The sequence below is a fragment of the Pelecanus crispus genome, chromosome 11 (genome assembly GCF_030463565.1).
Source record: "Pelecanus crispus isolate bPelCri1 chromosome 11, bPelCri1.pri, whole genome shotgun sequence".
NCBI classification, from domain to species: Eukaryota; Metazoa; Chordata; class Aves; order Pelecaniformes; family Pelecanidae; genus Pelecanus; species Pelecanus crispus.
Window position 1 is genome coordinate 23,507,727 of NC_134653.1, and position 22,525 is coordinate 23,530,251.

The window sequence follows — 22,525 nt, forward strand, 5'->3', positions numbered from 1 at the left end:
CTAAGTACTTTTGGGCAAAGCTGCAAAAAAGCCAAGGTGAACAGCAATGCTCATATAATGCCATTCCTCCCAAGCCCCATCTTTTTGACTTTCCAAGTGCTGTACAATTGTTTCCTAAAAAAATAAAATTTAAGCATTGTGTCGCAAATATACATTTTCCGTAAAAAATTGTATGGATAAAATATCTGATTTGCCTCATTCTTATGCAGTCACTTCAGTAGGTATTCACAGATGTCTTCTATAGCATCTGAATGACTGCTCCAACAGCTTAAGTCACACGGGACACCAAGTTCTAAACTAAAATACCCAAAACCTAAACTTGAAGTTCTGGACTGAAACTGACTGTTCCTAAAGCATGCAAGCAGCCAAACTGATGGAATACCACTCCCTTATATCCAGCTTACCAGGAGATTTGCTCTTTGCAATAACTTGGAAGCTATCCCAATAGCATACTGCATATGTATGAGCCTGGAAAGTCTTAACTTATATAAACATACAATCTTGCTGCTAGAAATAGTTTGCTTGTACTCTGATGTGCCACAACTGTGATGTGATATTTTTCACATTCTGATCCATTAAAAAAAAAAAAAACAAAAAACAAACTCTATTTTGCATTTGTTATGTCCTTTAGTTTATGGCTTATAATGGGAAAAAAAATGCTTTCAGTACACAAAAAAGGATATATAATTTTAGGACTGACATAGTAGAAAGGTAGTTTAAAAAGTACAAACTTAAGACACATCAAGCAAAAGAAATCCTAACATTTCACATGGTGGGCATGCTTTAGGGGAATCTCATATGTATCTACATTCAGCTATTCTTTAAAAAAAACCGTGATATGAGTATGGTCTGCTTTAACAGGAAACACCCTATGAATGATCACAGCTATTAAAAACCTCAGCTAATCATGAATTAAGATTTTATAAAATAGTTTCTAAAAGCAACATTTAGTTACCTGCAACAGAGGTCAACTTTTTTTTTATTTTAAAGTATCTCTCAATCAACAAATACCAATTCCAATAGCTTTATGGGCTGATAATTAAATGTGGCACACAATGCAGAAAGAACACAGTTTTACTTTGAGGTACCAGCGTGATCACACAACAAGATCAACTTTACAGCTGCTTGGCTGTACAAAGTCACCTTTGATGGGAATACTTAGCAAGCTTACTAAACAAAAAAGCTACGAAGGCAGACTACACAACTCTAGAATGACTCTTCAGAGATAGTTTTCTGGCCACATCCTTGCTTTTAAAAAGGCAAGATACACATCTAGGGTAGCAGGAGATAGACTTATTTTGGGTGTTTTAGGTCCAAGACAAAAAGCCCTCACAAAATCTGCAACAAGTTTTTACTGAATTTATTGAGGTTTGGAAGAAGCCACTGAATCTCAGGAGTTTTGTAGAGAAGTTTAAAAACAGGAGAAAAATGTTCCAATATAAGCATTAATAATTCCACTTTATTCCTGCCAGTATTCAGAAAACACTTCACGACACGCTCATCAGCATTCCTTTTGCAAGGCTGCTAGTCACAGATAAGCACCTCAAATGTTATCACTTCCTAAGTCAACAACTTGTGCCAAAATAAAAAAAAAGCTGACTGTAAGAAGAAACATCGCTATGAATTCTACTACCATCTCAATACTAATTACTTAAGGAAGGAGCAATCCCAAGTACTGGTGTATAACTGTTTAATTAATACAGCTAAGCACATCTAAGTCTGCTACCCCTGAGGAGGGCAATGCAGCCTCCCCCCTGCCCATGTGCTCCATTTCCTTTGCATTAGCTCTTCTGTTTGATCCACAAAGAACAGATTTGGCACCATTAGGAAAGCAAAGGGTAGAAGACTGAAAAGGAAACAGAACCATTTCTTTCAGTAAATCCTACAAAGTCAAACATGTCTAGTAAAGGAGTTGGCTTTGCACCATCTTTCTTATTAGGCTGTCACATTCTTGTAACTGGTTTGAGATTTTTGTTTTAAGCACAGGTGTTGAAGGACATATTAACACTGCCCAATTTTAAACATGTAAGAAGTCATAAGGCTCTAGTACTTAAGCTTTTGCTTTGAACCATCTTCTTAGGATCCTTCTCCGTTGACTATTTTGGGAACTTGGGCATTAGGTGAACGCTTTAACTAGCACACAGGCCTTGTCTCCATTGTTTTTTTTTTTTCTTGGAAGATGCTATGGAGAAGTAGTGTAGTGTAATGATATATCAATCATACTGTAACAGTGAAACAAGTAATAATATAATTGTGGGGGAAACTTCAGAGTAACAGTTGAGCACTACAACAGGTTTCCAAGCAGTAGAACCTCCATCGCTGGAGATATTCCAAAGCTGACCAGCCCTTGAGCAACCTGATCCAACATCAAAGTTGGCCCTATTCTAAGCAGGGTGTTGGACTACATGACCTCCAACCTAAATTATACCATGAGTCTCTGACAATGTTTTTCTTGACATTTAAATAAAACATTGGCAAACAGTTAGGAAAAACACTCTTCAGAAGTTTTAACAAACATTTGTTTAATCAGAAGATTGGGAAGTTTGTCATTTCAGTTACTTAGCTGAAAGGCTGTATCTAGGCAAGAACAGAAGAGGTATGATTTGATAAGCATGAAGTGAAGTGACAGAAAAGAATAGCAGCTTTGGAAAAAAATAAATCCAAATTTTCTCTAGCTGCAGACAAAGCTATCCTCATTAAGATGTAGACAGACAAAACAAACCAAACTTTCTTCTGGTAACTGACTATTTTGAAGGTGTATTTTTTCCTCCCTTTGCTGAAATACAGCATTTCTGCATTGGTTATGCCATACCATGTTACAACCTTAATATTATGCAAGTACAGCTTCTAATCAGAAGTTCTCTATTTCTGTTTATATTTCTAACTTCACAATGTTACTAGTCCCACGTAACCTAGTTCTGCAGTGACTGAACCTCCTCTTGCACCACATTATCACACACTTACCATTTCCTCACCTTTTTGTTTGGCTGCTTTCTGCTCAGCTTTAGCTCACATATTGGTTATAGATTGCTCTTGTCCTCTATGGTCTTCCTAGTGGGTTTTGGCTTGTTTTCCCCTAAAACTATTTTTACCATATTCTTAGTGTGCTAAGGAATAGGAACAGAGTACTACTATCAGCTACCTACTGCTTGGGGTGATGTGGTTAGCTTGTAACTGAGCTAAAAACCACAGAGGATGCAAGCACTGGGACTGCTACCCTGAATACAGTTGCTCCTGAGGCTGGATAGTGCAAGGTTACTACTTTATAAAAAGTTTTACATGTACACAGAGAAGGAATGTTGATATTCAAGGAGGTATTTTCTTGTTTATGCTGCCATGTGTATTCTCCTCTATCATACACTTTCCCAGATCAAGTTACATAATTTCCAGCCTGGAAAGCAGTTGAATATGAAGCATACCCATTCATCCTTGAATGCATGACACAGTAAGCAGAGCTCAAGAGCCACACCAAATATCTTACTTTCCCTTAACACAGATGGGAAGCATCCTACATAACAGCATTCTGGAACTGCCTTATTCCATTTTCCATTCTACCTGTGCTTCTACAGCTGAAGAATAAAGTTAATTGTAAGAGTCCAAAGCATCAAAAGAGTTTTGTCAACATCTGTCACTGCACTGACTCACTCGTACATTAATGGTAAGTAATAAAGGGTTCCACAGGAAACTAAGTAAGTAGGCATATTAGTTTCCTTCATCTTCCCACTCAGAAGAGGCATTAATCTGTTTTTAAAGCAGTTTAAGTTGATTATCTTTGCATATGAGTTAAAGATCACTTCTCTTACATTCTTCAAAAATGAAATGCAGAAGCAAGTGTTCAAAGTTAAAATGAAAAACATCTCAAACAATAAGCAAAAATTGAAATGGACGAATGCAGTAGGAAAGGCAGCAAAAGTACTGCTGAGACTGCAGATTTCTAATAGATAATAGCAGTAAAGAGAAATTTGATCTTGCATTAGGAAAGGTCCATTTCTCCTTAAATGATGTAAAGAATAAAACTCAGTGGAACTTTAGGTGGGAGCATTAATTATTCCAATAAATAAGAGGGTTGGGTTTTTTTTTAGGAAAGTGTTTCTGAATAAAACATTATATATCAGTATTCTTCACTGATCTCAAAACCACCCAGGCCAGAACACCACAGCAAGCTTGAAACCAAAATCTGAAGAAAATTTATCTTTTTCTTATAAGACTTCAGGTTTTCTTTTCTTTTAATTCCTTTTTAATTTGGATAAAACCCTGAGATCAAAATGCCACAATTGTTCATACATAAGCCAGGATACAATTTACCCAGAGATCTGCTGATGAATCACTGGAAGTTTAAAGTTTAAATTAATAACCCATTCTATCATTTTCCTTTTGTTTCAATTACTCTGTATTCCTCAATTTTATGTGCATGACAAACAGGTAACATCTACCAAGAAGGACCAACAAGCTACACAGATCAGTCTGAACTGTGGAGAGATCCACAAGGACTGGATCTGAATTTAGTAGTCATATCTGAAAGCTGACAGGACACAGAATGCTGACCATGGCCTGAGCTGGTGGAAACCAAGTGGACTTGCATATGTTCTAAGCTAGAAAGGCGACCAAGTGTGTTGGGGAGGGAAAATTACATCAAAAGGTAACCAAAAAGCCATGAAAAGTAGGGCAATATTAGACTGAAGTTACAAAACAGAAAAAGCAAGTGAGCAAGACTGAGAGCAGGCAGCAAAAGTTTCCATTTGAAATGGCAGAGCAGAGTAAGAAGGGAGTAATTTGCTCCTCATACTTCCCATTTTTCCACTAAGGTCCTCACAACCTGTTTGCCATGAGTCAACACTCCCTCACTTATTTCTTCCTTTCTAGAAGACAGGCAACAAGCAAATAGGGATAAGAGGTTGTTAATCAAAGTCTCAAAGGTTTCACTCATCCTCCCAAAACTCCTATTCATCCCCCTTCCCTCCCCCAGTAACATTTTGCTTTAACTCAATCCATTCTGTTAACTGGATGAGTACTGGGAACAGAGGCAGCTGCTGTTCTGGAAGAGCAGCATTACACAATACCCATAAAACAGGCTCCTTACATGTCATATTTTATTGAAAGTCAATGCAACACTAGAGAGATCTACAAGTAATTTAAAAGGAAAGTTTTGAAAATAGGAAGAACTAAGAAGCAAATTTGATTTGAAGACTCCTTTGGAGTTTCAAGTTACACTCCTATGGGATTTTTTCCCATTGGACTACTTTAGGACAATGTACATGCAGTTACAGCTATTAGCTCCTAAGTTAGTAAGTTAACCTCATTTTCACCATACTTTGTTTGGCACAAAGCTTTTAAAACCTCTTTATCAAAAGACCACTCACTGCTTTTGTCATAAGCCAACTTTATTGAAATACCAAGTACTTGCTATCAATAAACATTTATTTCTCAATGCATTACATAGGTTAAGTTATTATAAGGTGTCCATAACAGGAAAGTCCACCACCCCACAGAGGCTCAGAGCAATAGCACTGATCAGCTGCACAGCTAGGAACAGGCAGGACACAGGAAAGTGTTTTCTGTTATCAAGGCCTATTAACTAGACATCACTTTTACTGCACACCTTGCACAATGCAATTATGGACTAAAGTTTTAATCCATTAATTCTTAAGTTGCATTAAAAATACCTGTTCTGTCAAGGAGGCCATTTGGGTAAGATGCCTATACAGCTTCACTGTCTTCATCTAGGAATAGAAGGCCATTTGAGAGGCTCAGTGTTCAATGACTTACACTGGACTACCTTATAAAGTGTGAAAGTTAATAAGTTCAAATGGCCTAACACTAGCACTTGGTAAGATGGTGGCACACTCTAAAAATGCCTTTTTGTTTTTTAATGTGACACTTAAGATGTTTTTACTTTTAAAATAGACTACATTTGCATTCCCTGAAACATGGTAAGCCATCAGAAATGGTACTGCTCCCATACCCTCCCCAACAAAATCCTCCCCTTCCTTATCTTACACCAACTCTGACATTTCAGACCCCTCATGACATAATCCAACTCCTAGATGCAAGACAAAACTAATCCAGAAAGAAGTCAGGTTATAGCACTGCTACTCTACAATGCTGTATGTTGTTTCCAGACCAGATGCTGATAAAAAGCAAAGCCTGATAGCAACTGTATGACATTGAGTTTTTACACAATTTGAGGTAGCTTAAGAACCACTTCAACACCTGCAGAAGTAATTTTCTTTACAGAACTAGTCAATTAGCTTGCTCATTTCAAGCTACTTAATGCTTTGAGGAAATAAATATCTAAGTAAACTCAGTTTAAATGGCAGAGTTTACAGTTCAAATATCAGTTACCCTGAAAAAGCCCTGATCTGCATTAGTGCTATTAAGCATACAACTGTATCCTGTACCAACAGGAACTGAAGTTGTCTTCAGGTATAATACACAGCAATGCTATTTCTGCCAGCATCTGTGAACTCATCTCTTCCAACCAAGCATGGCAGGGGATAGGTTTGTCTGAAACAGTACTACTAATGCTGTGATATTTACAGTATAAAATAGTAAGTTAATTCAATACAAAAAAGCATTGAGTTCAGGTATTTCTTTATTGGTACATGCAAAAACAATCCTGGTAACACAACTGAACCAAGTCATCATATTCAAAGAGCTGACCCAGGCAGACAGCCAGCTTTAGTCACAAGAGACCCCTTTTTAATGAACTGACCACCCAAATTTCGTATTTCAGGAGTTCATAAAGAATTAGGCTAGTTTTTCTGGGATCATAAACAGCTGTTTTCCAGAGAGCAGTCCAACTACTTGTTTGGGCATCATCCACAAGGCTGCCAAGGCATCAACAGAAGTCACTATTCAGCCAGCCACTTAATATGTGTAAATACTGTAAGGCAAAAGTCAAATTATGAAGAGATAAAACCATGTCTGCTTGTGCATGATAAGGAGACCAGCAAAAGCTGGGTAAGGAAACAGTAGCAGCTTAAGTGAGTATATGGCATTTTCTGCTAGCTCCTATTTAGACAGCAAGTTCCAGTTTAAAGCTAGACACATGATTTACCCAAACAGGTTACTGCCTTCCTTACATTTGAGCAGCTAACCCCTTCCAGACTAGAACAAACAGGTTATCACATCAATCCATTTCCAGCTTCAACTTCTCCAAACTTTCAACAGTATGCTCTTGTTACTAGCCAAGTTTTCTACAGCAGGAGAGAAGACTCACACTAGCATTGCCCTTCAGCTAGGCACAGCAGTGAAAAGCTTACACTCCCTACATATGTTAAGATGTACACAGAACTCCTTCCCCAATTACAGAGGCTTCCTGTATTTAGATCACAAGGGACAAACTGGTTTGGCTAATCTACCAGCACACTGCCTCCAAGAAACCTGCTACTGTCCTTTCTTGGTCAGCTGATTCAATTTACTAAAGCTATGAGAAAAAGCAGAAGAGCAAATGCCTTTTCTCCTATGGTTAAATCACTTCAATATCTTCCAAATATTAGGAGTTGTTTATTCCCATCTTTTTCCATTCATGGAAAGTCAGTTACTTTCAGAAGCAGGAAATATAACTGGCAAAATACTTTTTTCCATTTGCAAGTTGCACTGAATTAAGACTAGAGATGGGATTCCACAACTAAAATAAAAGCCAAGCAGAGGAAGATAGCCTTAAAAAGGGTCCTACAAACATGCAGAAAAAGGGACACTGAGCCATCTGCATACTGAACTATAGTGAGGAGCTCTGAATAGCCAAGACTATCTCACTTGAGAGCCTAATCAAATACCAGGGATTTAAACAGCATTTGTACATGCTCTTTGACATGAGAGGCATGAAGCACAACAGGTAGCCTTGCATCAAGATCACCTAAAGAAATTTGAAGCTGGTCTTAATGTTTTAATTTCAGTAACTAGTTTTGAAGATCAATTACATACAAGTATCTAGTATTAAGTACAGAGGTCTTCAAATAGACTAGTTAATTTTGTCAAACTGCAAAATTTATTCCTCTAAAGTCACAACAGTGATGTTTCAGAACCAGTTGGCTCTATTATGTAAATTTTTTTAAGCTTGTTTATTTTTACATCCAGTAGCCCTCCAGCTACTAAACCTAGGTTGTATGCTATGCAACCATCCTGTTCAAATCTTGAACATGTCAAAGGCAAGAACAATTAACTCCTAAAGTCATGTTTCCAGACTACCCAGGGAGGCTGAGTTCAGTCATGACAACTCCCTAAAATCTTCCTCTGTATAGCAACTTCCATAATACTGGAAGTCCACAAGCTTGTCAGTTTACACTGAAGTTGCACAGACATTCAGAGCCAGGAAATAATGTACTTGGATTAATAGAATATGTTTATTCTAAAAAAAACCTAAATAGCATCAAGCCAAAGTTAAACATATTTAGGCATTTCAGAGAGGCAAAGAAGGTTTTGTTGTTGTTTCCAAAGCACACGTGTATATCAAAACACTGAGCTTCAGTCAGAATTAAAATTAAGTTCTGCAATAGATTGCAACTCTGCTAGTGAAACAGGCTTTGACATATAATCAAATTATATAAAGTTAATATTTACTAGCCACAGTCTCTCCCCTCCACACTCCTGTATTTAGTTAAATAGTTAAAAATCTGTTGATTTTCAAGCTTCCTTAAGAGGGTACCAGCAGATATTTGCCTTATTTGGAAAAAAGAATCAATCCTATATGGTAACTATATCCCCTTTGAAATCACTGTTTCAATGGCTAAATCAACCAACAGGAATGAGTTTCTCTAGAGAACATGAAGATTAAGTCTGGATTTCCTACCTGTTCACTTAGATTAATCCATACCAAGTTCTGTAGAGTTGATCAGTTTTGACCAAAAAGAGGTATTACTCTAGTATTGTATTTTATACTAAATGCCCTTTTAAATGACAAATTAGTAATGCAAGACAGTAACAAGTTTCTGTATGTACAGGCAAATGCATTCCTACAACAATTCAACACTAGAAGCACTTAATCCACAGCAACCTTTGTTTCTAGTGTTGAAATGTTGTAGGAATGCATTTGCCTGTATATACAGATGCTTATATCCTGGTGAACTCTAATGGGACTATCCTAAACACACATTTCCCCAAAATCTGGTTTAGTGTGGATTCATTCAAGTCAGGCAAACCCTGACTTAACCTCTCTCTCATTTTCCCCAGAGAAACTCATTCATATTGGTAGATATAACAAACCCAGAGAAGGAAGAACACTAGTAATACAAAGAACACAAGAGGTAAAGTAATTTATCCTTTACAGAACATTCCTTGTGTGACTCAAAACAAACCTAGTTTACTAGAAAAAGACTTGGTTGTAATTAAGAGCTAAACCATCAGTTTAAAGAGACAAAAAGTTTGGGCTCTTCAAGTTACCTAAACACAACGCATCCACATCTTTCCCACAGGCACTGTAGAAGTGAGTGCAGTTCAACTGCTAATTCTGTTACTGATGCACCAGGTAAGGTAATTTTCATTTTAAATATGGTTTAATCCCAGATTTTAAAAAAGATGTACATCAATATGCAGGAAACTTCAGTTATCCACTTTAATTTTGTTTTGCATTTGAATTGTTATTGGCCAGCTATATTTAACCTTCCTTTAAAGAAATATAAAAAAGATTTATAACCATCCTTACAGTAAATACAGCATGTCCCCTTCAAATTCTATTTTAAGGACATGCAAGAACATGTGCATATTAGTCTACAAGCTTGCTTAAAGATATGAAAATAGCGGAAGTTACACATTTGTAACACTTGAATTCTTACCTGTGACTTGCAGATGTCAAGCTTCATTTAAACACAGAGAGTAGCATTTCACAGTAAAAATTAAGATCAACTAAATTAGTCTATTTTTATTCTTTATCTTTCAATTTGAAGTACCTCCTGGTAACTGACTTTGTAGCAAAAGGAAGTCTGTACTTAACTGAATGTGAACTCAGGGATGTCTGTCTTCAACCCATGAGGATTAAAATACTCAATTTGCATTTGCTTAGATTCAAAAAGTAAGTCAGGAAAGTTTTGGCAAAGAAGCAGATACAACACAAATAAGGAGCATAAGAGGTTCAGTACTTGAGTTTTGGGTCCTAATTTACTGCTTTGCTCCTGATTAAATTAAATGGCAAAAACCTCAACTGACTATCAACCTCAACTGAGCTCAGCTGACAATGTCTTGTTTCACAATGCATAAGCAGGATGAAGCTGCTGACAACATATGAACACAATACTAAAACTCAGTTTGCTCAGGTACTCAAGGATCTCCTTAAAGATCTTATAAGGTGTCAACCTTGGTCCAAGTCCAAACCAAAAAAGTGCAGGAATTTCTTTCCTCCCCATCACTATAAAAATAAATGCTGCCTGCAGTAAAGCTTGCTATCAGGTCCAGGAGGGCTGAACTTCACAGAAATCATTCCTTCCGAAAGAGACTCGAATTCAACACCAGAGATTTCTGTGCTGTTAATCACAGGAACAAGATTCAATACCCAATTACAAAAAAGCTGAAGTTACTTCTGCCCCTTTAAGTCCAAACAGGAAAAGTATAAAGAACCAGGATACACATGCAAAAAATTCAGAACAATTTGGGTTGAATGGGACAACTGAACACCAGGTAGTCCAAGCCCCTACTTGACACAGTTCCAATTAGATCGAGTTGCTCAAAGACTTGTCCAGCCAAGGTTTGAATTTCTCCAAGCATGTTCTTTCTAGACAACCTGTTCTAACATTAAGGTTGGAATATTTATTAAACTAAGTTCAGAAAAATACTCAAAGGCACAGGAAGCCTTCACACCAAGCAAAACCAGAGAAAACAACAAGGATAAGAATGTTCAGAACATTTAAGTCTACCTCACTTGCCTTGTAAGCCTTTATTTCAAGAGGTTATGCAGTTGGTATAATAAAGCTACATATGAAGACAGATCTAGAAGCAAATGCGCAGAGCTGAGATGAAAAAGCATTTGCAATTTAGATAAATAACAGCTCACTGTAGGAACAACCTCAGTATTCAGGCCTTGTATTTCTGAAAGAGTTGCATGCAGTTTTGTACATCTAGATTCAAATGCCAAAAAATGGCCAAATGCCTTTCCAGCATGAAAGACTACATCTTTATGTAGGAAAGCTTACTTGGCAAACTTAAATTAATCTGTCAACCAAGTACAAGGATCCAAGGTATGTATGTTTTATTAAAAGTACCACATCTGTGTCATTAGTTTGGAAATAAAACATCTCTGCATCAGTTTCAGGTCCAGCTGACAGAACTGTTTTGAAAGTCTCCCTGCCAGTAGAGGCTTCCAGAATAACCAGTGAAATCCATGAAGCAGCACTTAGAGCCAAACTTCTTTGTTCAGTTCTGAACTACTTAAAGCTTGACATAAACCAATCATGTTCTTTTTTCCAGTTACCATTACCACGGGTGCTGAAAAACAGATCTTCCCAGGACAGGTAAGAAACAATGGCCTGTTGTGGTATTTTACTACTTTACATACAACAGCTCAAGAAGCCAGAGCACTGGTGTGTAAATGCTGCTGTAAGTGAAGAGATCCTTGACAGGGCAGGCATGCTTTAGTGATGGATTTTTGGACTAGGAGTTAAGGTTGTTACAGGTAGTTGCACAATAAAGTAAACAAGGGAGGCAAAGCTGACAGCCTGAAACCCATTATTAATGACACAGCAGATATTTTCACTACTCATACATGCCATGGAAATCAACTTGTAATTGCATCTTAAAATGTCTATATATAAAAAGCATGGAGTGAAGAATTACACATTAAGAAATAAAAGCACTATGATCACCTGTGAAGCTTTAGTTCAGCTTCTCTTGGAATATGTATGATCCCTAATTTCCTTCTCCATCCTTTCCTTCCCATAAACCCCCATCCTCACGCAGTGAACTAGGTGGACAATACTCCCTGAACCCAGAACTTTTCAACATATTCATTTTTCTTAAACCTTGCAGTCAGTGTGGAGTTCTGAATCAAGTCAATCTTTTCTACACTGCTCAATTTACAGCACCTCTCCTGCTAAAGATCCATAGTGCTTACCACAGTTTTCACACTGTCCCATATGGTGAAGTGGTAGCAATGGGTTTTTAAAAGGTTGAAAAACTTAAGTATAGTAAGAGTTCAAGGTATCAGAAGGATCTTCTAGTTTTGGTACCCAGAACAGATGTCTAAAGTACAGTTCTTCAAATACTCCCAATTTTTGTAGCATTCTGCTCTGTATTTGGAAAATACAACTCCACTAGCTGGGAGTTGAGCTGCAGAGATGAGCACTCAGGCCTGGAGTTGTGTATTTAACACCAAAACTGTAACTCTACACACACCTGTAGACGTTTCCAGTAACTTATTAGCCAACACCACAACCCACAACAGGGCAGGGACACATCCAGTTCCCCACACTGGCAACCACCTGACTCACCAGACCACCACGTAGAACTTCCTCCCAGATAAAGTTGCTATTCCCTCACCCAGTGCTTCACAAATACCAGGCAATTTAAGATCTTACTGGGCCAGCTGGCAGTTCTGGATTTCTTCAGATGTCCAAGACTACTGCAGCCTCTCCTTAACAGGATCTCACTTATTACCTGTGGGGATGAACTACTGATGCCAGTGCACTCAAAGTCAAAAGATCAAACAGTTTGTTAATGCATTTGAACATGCAATCATTATTCCTCCCACAAACAGCCTAATCTGATCATACTAGTTTATTAGCTCAATTGCACAGCACAGAAACTTCTTTTGGAGGGAGATGAATTCCCTAGCAAGTCTTCAGAATAGAACAGTACTCACATTTGATATGGTAGCTTGATCAACAGCCACAGCCATATTTATCAGGAAGCCCAGGTCATCAAGGACTCACACTGAAGACAAAATGAGTCAATATACCTAATTCCCATAGCCTCCTTTAAAATGGTCAGCCCTAGCTAGGGGTGGAATTGTCCAGTTTTATTATTTTTGAACATAATGTTAGTGAAAATCCCTTAGCAAATTAGGTAACCTTTCTCCCCTTTAAAGTTCTCCTGCAGAGTAGCACACAGCAGTTTAAGTTGACAAAACTGCATACATGAGGGGCAGGAGTGCATGACACCAACATTTAAGGGATACTCAAATTTTTACACATGCTCAAGCTACATTAATGCTAAAACCAGAAACCCAACAAGGTTCAACAGGTTCTTGTACCAAAATTTTTATACAAATCAGGAGCAGCTGGCCTTCATCAAGATGCTTTTCCCTCCATATGCTTTCATTGTTGCACATCCCCCAATTTATTTGTTGGGCTCCCACACCTGCCCTGAAGCACTGCAGTGCTGGGCTGAACATCACCTTTCTGTATAGCCTCCACACTAAGGAAGACCTTCCTCTGGCTTTGAGCTCTAGTTAACTTTAGAAGCAGGCTATTTTCTTTAAACCATTAAAGAAAAAGACATTAAATTAGTTTTAAAGTCAGTACATGTGATACACCACATGTCACCTGCCTCAGTGAAGCCTCACTGCCACGCTTAAACTTGATCGCCATAGCTTTAACTCTGGTTTATCTTATCAAAAGGATGTCAGAAGTCTTATGCAAGTTCACCTCTAACATACTCATTACCCTTGAAGGAGCCATTGAATGAAATGTGAGTTAATGAATAACACAGTAGGAATTACTTCATTATCCCCATGGTGAGAGCACCATCTAATTCTTGGATATTATGTCAGACTTGAACCAGTCAGTGATGCTTATTCAGGCTTCCACTGCTCAACTGCTACACCAGTGGTGTTCAGAGTGAAAGGCTTGCAGACTGCATGAACAGCTTAAGCAAGACTGCCACAGCATGAAGCAAAGCTACTCTGATAGCATCCTTAGGAAGAATTAAAGCAGCAAGAGTGAGGAATTGAAGCCTGTCATTTTACCTCCACAGAACAGAGGACAGGAGGGGGAGGTTTTTAGCAGCATACATTTAATATATAGACCTTGCAAAGGTATGGAAATCAATGCAGTAATAGCATGTCAGCTCTTCACATTTTCCTCTTGTCTTACCTCCACTTTTACAGAGTCTCAATCCCACTCCAAGTTACCACCCGTCTCTGGTACTACCTAAGTCAGCCTGTCTATTGAACTCCATCAGAAACCCAAGACACTTAAAAGGAAGTCTAAAGTGAGGTGTAGACCCTTCATCAGTCATTGGCAATCCTGTCTTCTGGCATTCAAGGCTACCTCACTTCCACTCTTAGTTAAACTAATGCTTTTCACTATAGAACCTGATGCCTTATGACTTCAAGTAGATGTTTGCTCCCCTGTGAAAGACACACCCATCTCCTGCTAGTATGGGTAGCAAGGAAGACAACTGCAAGAAAGACCTCCTCAGCCTAAGTCCTCCTTCAGGTCACAAAGACATTTGCCTGCAATAAAAACCAAACAGCTTTAGATTGCCTGAAGATTTTTGTATGTTTGAAAGTGTCCAGTTCTGCCAAGGAGACCAGGCAGTTTAAGACCATGTTTAGAGAGATGATACTTTACTGATTTCATAACCATGAAAGTCCATCCTCACCGATATCAGGACAGCTATGCTAGGCAGTGCCCTTCAGATAGTTTGACTCTTGGGATACATGTTCTTTCCTGTCCAGAACACTCCCATACTTCCTTTAAATTATGCAGTGAGGAGCAAGGTCAGAGACAAGAAAGCAGCAGACATTTGAACACTTCATACCAACCCATTACAGAAGCTTGCAAGTATTACTTACCAGGTATTCCCCTCTAACAACTTGACTGATAAGGAATAAACTAGTACACAAGCAAGCTAAAAACCTAAGAGGAAAAACTCAGAAAGCCTGGTAGACCAAAGCTAGAAGACAGACTTCTCATGCAAATGGAGACAGAACCATCTTCCTGAAACATCATTCCCAATGTAAGAGCCCAACACAAGCTTTGCAGGCCATTTTCTCTACATGGGCTGCAGAAACTGAGATGCATTCTCTATCGAAGGAGTCGGATTTTCACATAACCTGCAGCTTGCAGTCACTTCTGAACAGCCATGCATTATAGCATTTGCATAACATGTCAAAAGCAAAGGGTAATCATACCATACTCCAAATCGTACTGAAAGAATCATAGAATGCTTTGGGTTGGAAGGGACCTTTAGAGGTCACCTAGCCCAACCCCCCTGCAGGGAGCAGGGACAGTTTCAACTAGATCAGGTTGCTCAGAGCCCCATCCAACCTGACCTTGAATGTTTCCAGGGATGGGGCCTCCACTACCTCTCTGGGCAACCTGTTCCAGTGCTTCACCACCCTCATTGTAAAAAAATTTTTCTTATGTCTAGTCTAAATCTATTCTTTTTCAGTTTAAATCCATTACTCCTTGCTCTGTCACAACAGGCCTTGCTAAAAAGATTCTCCACATCCTTCCTACAGGCCCCCTTCAGGTACTGAAAGGCCGCAATAAGGTCTCCTCACAGGCTGAGCAACCCCAACTCTCTCAGCCTGGCCTCATAGGAGACATGCTCCAGCCCTCGGATCATTTTTGTGGCCCTCCTCTGGACCCGCTCCAACAGGTCCATGTCCTTCTGGTGCTGAGGGCCCCAGAGCTGGATGCAGTACTCCAGGTGAGGTCTCACCAGAGCAGAGCAGAGGGGCAGAATCACCTCCCTCAACCTGCTGGCCACGCTTCTTTTGATGCAAACCAGGATACAGTTGGCTTTCTGGGCTGCAAGTGCACATTGCCAGCTCATGTCCAACTTTTCATCCACCAGTACCCCCAAGTCCTTCTCCACAGGGCTGCTCTCAATCCTTTCATCCCCCAGCCTATATTGATATTGGGGGTTGCCCTGTCCCAGATGCAGGACCTTGCACTTGGCCTTGTTGAACCTCATGAGGTTCACACAGGCCCACCTCTCCCACTTGTCCAGGTCCCTTTGGATGACATCTCATCCTCCTGGCATGTCAACTGCACCACTCAGCTTGGTGTCGTCTGCAAACTTGCTGAGGGTGCACTTGATCCCACTGTCTATGTCATTGATGATGATATTAAACAGCACTGGTCCCAGTACATACCCCTGAGGGACCCCCACTTGTCACCGGTCTCCATGTGGAGATTTTGCTGTTGACCACTACCCTCTGGATGTAACCATCCAACCAATTCTTTATCCACCAAACAGTCCGTCCATCAAATCCATATCTCCCCAATTTAGAGAGAAGGATGTTGTGGGGGACTGTGTCAAAGGGTTTACAGAAGTCCAGGTAGATGACATCTGTTGCTTTTCCCTTGTCCACTGATGCAGTCACTCCTTCATAGAAAGCCACTAGGTTAGTCAGGCAGGATTTGCCATTGGTGAATCCATGCTGGCTGTCTCAAATCACCTCCCTGTCCTCTGTGTGCTTGAGCATAGCTTCTAGGAGGATCTGCTCCATGATCTTCCCAGGCACAGAGGTGAGGCTGACAGGTCAGTAGTTACCAGGGTCCTCCTTTCTTCCCTTTTTAAAAATGGGCACAACATTCCCCTGCTTCCAGTCACCAGGGACTTCACCTGACTGCCATGACTTTTCAAATATCATGGAGAGTGGCTTGGCAACTACATCAGTCAATTCCCTCAGGACTCTCGGATACATCTCATCAGGTCCCAGAGACTTATGTACATTCAGGTTCCTCAGGTGGTCTCGAACCTGATCTTCCCTTACAGTGGGAGGGGCTTTACCCCCCTGATCCCCATCTTGCAGTCCATCAATTTGGGAGGGGTGAGGAGAGAGGTTGCAGGTGAACACTGAGGCAAAAAAGTTGTTGAGTACTGAGCCTTCTCCTCATCTGCTGATTCTAGGTCAGCATTCTTGTTCATCGGGGTGGGGGTACGCCTTCTTTAACCTTCCTTTTTGGTTGATATACCTGTAGAAGCCCTTCTTGTTATTCTTTACATCCCTTGCCAAATTCAGCTCCATCCTTGCCTTGGCCTTCCAGACCCCATCCCTACACAACCAGTCAGTTTCCCTGTACTCTTCCCAGGACACCTGTCCCTGCTTCCACTGCCTGTGCAGTTCCCTCTTGATCTTTAGTTTGACCAGCAGGTCTTGACTCAGCCATGCTGGTCTCTTCCCTTCCTTGCTTGATTTCTTACACCTGGGGACCAATCTTCAAGCCTAGCATGTGCTGTTCTATCATTCTCACATGAGCATGCACATGTAAGATGTATTTGTATTCAAGTCCTGGTATCATAATTACTCTATCAAGAATGCAATGCTGAAGTATATTTAGAATGGTTCTGTTAATACAACAGCTAGCTTCCATAATGCCATTAAGGTATCCTAGACTAAAACCACTATTGTGCTATAAGCATTCATCTTAAATTCTTCAATAACTGCTCAATATACCTATATTTAAGATACAAACTACTCCCATGGCAGTATCTGTAAAATTGATAGAAAATTCAGTAAGATAAACTATCAAAAGCTGGCTTTGGGGCAAGTTTCTATTATACTAGAAGCTTCTGAACTGGTATGGAACAGCACCTACTCGCAGCTCTGCCAGTGAACAGCATCTCCCTGCATGTGAAGAGCATCCGTGTGCAGACACTGCCTGAGCCGTTGAGTTGTCATCTCCATACAGACATTTACTGCCAAGCAGTGTCTTGAGATGCTTACCCAGCAGTTAGTGCCCATCCACCTATCAGCTGATCAGCAGAGCATACAGCTGTGCTTCAGCCTACATAGCTGGAAATCAGTGCCTAAAGGTAAGCACAATAATACAGAGTGAGGTAAGAAACAAGTCTGAGATGGTATGCAATTTAAGAGTGTAATGGGATAGACTGATACCCTCACTTGTGAGGCTGGAAGCCTTAACAATTCTGACTTGTACAGTGGTACTACTATAAGTTTAATCACATGCTTACATTCCCCACTGAGACAGAGCTGTCCTTACACAAGACAAAGTTCTTCAGAGCTTTTCAGTAGGGTCTTAAAGAGGCTGTACCTATACTATTTCTATAGCAGGGTCAGTTAACCAAGTTTTCATGCCAAGAAAACTGCCAAAGCTATCTGCAGCCAAAAGACATTAATCTCTACTGGAAGCATCCTTAGTGTCATATCCACACCAGCTGTACACAAACACTGCCCTAGAGACCTTAAGTCAGATTCTTTTCACCTAAAGCCAGATTTTGTGTCTGACCTTGGCTTTTTAAAAGAAGCCCACATTCTATCACCTAGTAATTAGTTCTTACCTATTTTGGACACCCACTTCAGGAGACAGATACATGCTTGATTCAACTGTGTGGCTTGGTGGGAGGACAGGACAGCAATATCCAAGTGTCCTTAACTCTGCAGTTTCCAGCCTAAACACATCTAGACAGAATCACTAGAAGGAAGTAAACAGTGTCATCCACAGTGTCTGTGGAAGCCTCAGTAATTAAAAAAATACATGCACACCACATCCTTTGGTGTTCAAATGCAAAGAACAAGCAGCTCAGACATTCCCTATATTAACAAACAGCTCAACAGCTGTAAAGCTACTACAATTCTTCCTACACACCCCAAGCTTTTTGCTAGCATTAAGTAGCTGCCTAAGTGAGAGTCAGTTATAAAGTTGTTCTATCACCACCACTACTTTCTCAAAGCTTAAAAATTAAATCAATTATTCCACTACTGGAATTTTCATTACCAGGAACTTGCAATAATGCTTATTGCATTGTGGTTATTGGTTTGTTCTCCCAATATAACTCAATCAGTTCAATGCTTTGAGTTAATTATTATTGCTTAACTAACATAAATGCAAACAGAAACCTGAAAAGCATGAAAAACAGCAGGAAACCAAGCTCAACTACTTAAAGATAAACTGAATACTTCATGATCGCCTGCAACCATCAGGGAAATTCTCACACAGCTCTAATATACATGAGAAATTTAAAGCCCTGATGATTAGAGCTTCAGAAAATGGCTGCATGAAAATTATACAGCAAGGTAAAGACTCAGACTTTATGTATCTAGACACTTGGGATTAGCAATGAAGAAAGATTTATTGTAATATATAAAAAAAGAACTAGGACCTGGATGCAATATTTCCAGGATATTCTGTCAGGCTTCAATTCTCTCAGCAATAAAGCTTAAAGAAGCATAAATGATTCTCTGGAGAGTCCACCAAAACCCCAGAGATACTGGTTCCCTAGAGCTTCTTCCACACAAATCAAAAAGTACCTTCAGTCATACTCTTCTCTCATTCAATTGAGGGAAAGGAGATGCAACATCAAGGATTTAATGGAAGGCAGCAGTAAGATTCAGCCCTGGCACAGCCTTATTTTACAGAAGGGCTACCAGTTGCCAGAGAAGTTTCACTAACTCATGCTGACAAGGTTGAACTCAAAACTGTTCAAACAAGTACCTCATTTGAAAGTGCTAGTATGAGATGTTCAACCTATAGATGAAAGCCTTTGAACTTAAGACAGTGGAAGTGACTTCTACAAAACAATGAGTTTCACCCAGCAAGAGCAGCATGCTAAGAAAATAAGTGAATAGACAACTAGAAAGAGCGATTCAAGTGTCAGTCTTCATGAGACTAGCCAGGACAAAGTGCTTTTTGTTTCCACCCTTGAGATCTTGACAAATCAAAAATAGATTAAATGTGCTAGCAGACTAGCTTCTACCTCACAGACTGATACATGATCTCACAGAAGAGATCTGCCAATACTCTGAAGTAACTTACACCAGAGCAAACACAGCAATGCATATGTTCTATTTGCCTTGTAAGAAGTTTGAAGCAAGTCATGCCTTTTTGGTATTACAGTAAGCTGACAGGTAATCATTTTGCTTACAGTCAAGGTAAAATAAAACCTCAGAAATAAGAGCTAGAGGTCCTAACTGTACAGGTATTAAACAGCATGAATAACACTTTTAGTCTTGTTAAAGCCAGGAGGAATATCTATGTGGGTAAAGTTACCCACAAGGGCTTTATTACCTCTAGGAACAGGCTCCAAAATACATGCATTTGTGTTTTGTACATTTTACTTCACCAGCATTATTTTTGCAGCTCAGAGACCAAAACAGAGTTACTGAATAACTTTCCAGTATGACATTTCAGTGCATTAGTTCTTGCTACTGAATATATAGCCACCTTAACATCCACAAATCCAATAAACCACTACTCCATAACCCACAAGGACTAAGCACATTTTATCTGTGGAAAACACATGAGCATTTATCAAGTAACATACCAAATCCTACCACAAATACTAAACAGAAGCCAGCAATTCAACTGTTTCAGTTAACAATTAATAAAATAGTTCTGAGAAAAAGGAATGCATCTGTTTCTACTTCCTGCATAAATCTCGAGTACAACTCAAGTAGCACCACAGGTACACAACCCAGTGCCATACAGCAAACCCTAGGCAAGCTGTATGTTCTCCAGGTGACACTTTCAAACTCAGTTTGAGATACAGAACAGTTTCAGGAGTTGCATTTTTGAGGGATAATTTGAAATCAGTAGTAATTGCTACCCTTTCAGTATTTAAGCTTTCCTGTACCAGAAGTTCTGCCCAACATCGCAGTGCCATAAGGCAACTTGCATTCTTAGCTCCAGAGTTGCATGATCTGCAAAGCAGCCCTATTATTCTGCACCTATCCTAGACTACAGCACACTAGCAGCGCTCTACCTAGCAAGGGCTACTGTAAACCAGCAATTTTACTTTAGAATAAGGACCATTTTACCTACAGAAGCAAGATAAAGCATTTGTTAAATACTTTATTTGCAGCAGCCTTGGTCTAGAAGCATTGTATTAAAAAAATCCACCTTCAGAGTGTATCAGTCTAGTCATGTTGAACAGGCACTAAGACTGCAAGTTAAATTCAGAAGATGCAATGGGCTGAAGCAACACCGAAACAAACATTAAGTTGCAGATTTCTACCTCAAATCTGTCTGCAAGGAAGGCTGTGTCACTTGTGACAAAGAGTTAAAATACTGGAAGTAAGAGAAAGAACCACATTTGAGTTGTGATTAACTTAACTCACCTTAACTCCTATCCCACCAGCTCAGTATGAGCAATGTTTCTGTGAAAACTTTATACCAAGCTACCTCAGAATACTAAGAAAGGATAGAATTCAAGCCTACTATCTTACACAAAAAATCTGCTACTTCTCCCTTTGAAAATTCAGTGAGGCTTGAAAGTAGGGCAAACCTAACTAGACTAATTAGAAGACATACTCCTTACTTCAGAATTGAAGCCTTTGGACCCTTCCATTCAACCTACTTCATCATCAAGCACTTCATTTTTAAGATATTCCACATACCCAGTGTATGTTATAGTATTCACCCAGCCCATTTTGTTTCAATGGGACATTAGTACAGTCTTTTTCCCATTCCTCCCCAAAAAGAAAGCCCATGAAATTGACATCAGATACAACATAGAATACATCACTTCCAAGATAAAGCTGAAGTTAGACACTCTTCATCTCAGAAGTATTTGGACAAATCTCCAGGATTTCACAGGCAAAAACTCACTGGCAGACCAACTCCTAAATCCTAATTTAGAAGTTCAACACTATGTAAACAAAACTGAAGAATGAAAAAGGTGTAAGACAGGCACAGCTGTTTGCTACAGGTCGCATCTACTTCTTTCTGTTAAAAGAAAAACTTACCTACCCAGTAAGTTTAGAGTGACACACACCTTGGTATTTAAATAACTGAGATGTAGAAATGTAGGACATAGGTGACTAAGTAGGAGCTAACTCTTCAAACAAATGCAGGTTTTAACAGGATAAATTCCTATTCTATACCCAAAGTTTAAAGGTTACAAAAAGCTCTATGTTGGAGGAACAGATCAGCACCAGGCAACAAGCTTTTTATAACATGGCAAAGATGCACTGAATTCCATGCAGAGGCTGGGCTGTCACTCACACAGCATGATCTATGGATTCCCAGCTTCACAGAAAGATTCACAACTTTCTTTTCCACATTCTTATATGCAATAAACTGTAAGTATGTTGTTTAAACTTTGAGTTCTGGTTAAAGTGTCATAAAAAAAAAATCAAAGTAACCAAGTCATCAGCATGACTTTTGAGGGGTTACAGGTAAAGCAGCTCTTCAGAAGTAAGCTAACAAGCAGCAGATTCTTCAGACAAGTTTCAAGCCATCATACTTGCTTCAACATGTACAAACTCTGCTCAGTCAAATCTTTCAACAATACTTAGCATAAAGTCACCTAGGGGAAAATATAATGGCAAAACCTGACTAATTGCTATTGAAATATGGCACTGATTGTGTTTTCTTTTGCAAACATGATAGATGCACTGAGTTGTTTTACCACAATTAATCTTCATTCAGCTGAACAAGCCTTCTCTGAATTGGCCCTAGGGTATTCCTTCAACTTTTGCATTTTAGCTAGCTACAGTAAGCAGATCTTAAGAACACCAGCCCCACACAGGGACCCTACTCTTCCTCCTAAGTTTTCCAGAGTCAAACAGGAGGCTTGAAGTTCTAGAAAACAGGTGCTACACCACCAGTTTAAAGTTTACTGTTCAACAATTCATGAAAGTTCAAAAGCTGACCTTTTACAAGCAGTAAAACACCCAGTTGGC

At 39.4% G+C, this 22,525-nt stretch overlaps 1 protein-coding gene across 2 annotated transcripts in view; it reads right to left on the reverse strand.

The window, feature by feature from the left end:
• Window positions 1-22,525, reverse strand: part of MTMR3 (myotubularin related protein 3) — an 84,143-nt gene that overhangs the window by 50,629 nt on the left and 10,989 nt on the right. The window lies entirely within an intron of this gene.